The 1,316-nt window shown below is 35.9% G+C and overlaps 1 protein-coding gene across 1 annotated transcript in view; it reads left to right on the top strand.

Moving 5' to 3' along the window:
- The window catches only part of LOC106868322 (acidic amino acid decarboxylase GADL1), a 24,017-nt gene that overhangs the window by 1,020 nt on the left and 21,681 nt on the right, over positions 1-1,316 (top strand). The window lies entirely within an intron of this gene.

The following is a 1,316-nucleotide window of genomic DNA, read 5'->3' as shown; positions in this document are numbered from 1 at the left end:
TATATATATGAGAGAGAGTTTATACACATACACAAATATATATATATATATACATGTATATACACACGTATGTATATATATATATGGACGTCTCCTTATATCGATCCTTTGGATACCAACACCAAAGGATCGCCAGGGCACACTTTCCCAAGTGTATCCCCGCTTATTTTGTTTCCTCGTAGCTTTCAATTAAACGGATGCTTTAATGAAATTTTCTACAGATAACTTTCAGATATTGTGAGAAACCAAAATCTGTGAAAAAAAAATCTCATTGTTTGGTGATTCTAATTCCCTCTTTCAGGTTCAGAAAATTAATTACCAGTAACACATTGAGGTCCAGTTATATAGGTACTACTACACCCGTTTCTCTAATTTGACATATGTATTCATTCTAAGATTCATTGATACACATCGATGATTATGGCTCTATTGCTGTTCGATCTTGAAATCCTAACTGGAAAGCCTTTATTTATGTCGCTAATACCTATACAGGAAAGCAGTAATGTTATATTTTCCTTGTTTCTTGTTCTTTTTTTTTCTACTCGTTTATAAATTCGAGAAATTGTGTTGAAGCGAGAAAGGATCACTTAGAAAGTAGAAACCGAACTCGCACATTTTGGTGCCGGCAGACAGAACCGGCTTCTCCGCGAACCAGTTTCGTTTCCTCTGTCAGATCCAGAAATGCTTATTCTTTCCGTGAAATAGAAAGGATAACATTTGTCGTCTGCCTACCCTTCACACACTATAGCTACTACAAAAGAAAAAAAAAGAAAACTCTTTCCCAGACTCCCATTGCTATCTTCCCTAGTTGCCTAACTCACAGTACATTTCCACTCGTAATCCCCAAATTATCAACACTACTTCTGCTGCTGCTGCTGCTGATGTTACTACCACTATTACTACTACTACTACTTACATTTCACAACACGCACGTTCGGTTTTCATTGAATTTATTACTCAACCAAATATTTCCCTTACAAATTCAATATAAATTTTTTTGGTGGACCTTGGAATTAGACACTGAGGGAAAATGGGTGTAACTTTTTTATTTTTTAATTTTGACGATTTTCGTTTTTGACATTGTTCTACATGTCCAGGTCGTACGAATAGCCTTCTCGCAACTTAGATGTGAAAATGAACGGCTTACATTTATATTGAAACAGAAAAAGGATCATATGTGGAGTCCCCACCACGAAACTTGATATGCTAGAAATAACAGCTAAACGCGGACAATCCAAATCTTGCATTGGTCCAGATGGACTATATGTAAATAAATATGAAGGAAAAAATGCGCTTTGGCAAACGGGGTTAGGGTT

This window comes from Octopus bimaculoides, chromosome 6, assembly GCF_001194135.2.
Source record: "Octopus bimaculoides isolate UCB-OBI-ISO-001 chromosome 6, ASM119413v2, whole genome shotgun sequence".
Lineage (NCBI taxonomy): Eukaryota > Metazoa > Mollusca > Cephalopoda > Octopoda > Octopodidae > Octopus > Octopus bimaculoides.
Note: the sequence above shows the minus strand (reverse complement) of the source record. Positions and strands in the feature narration are given on the sequence as shown.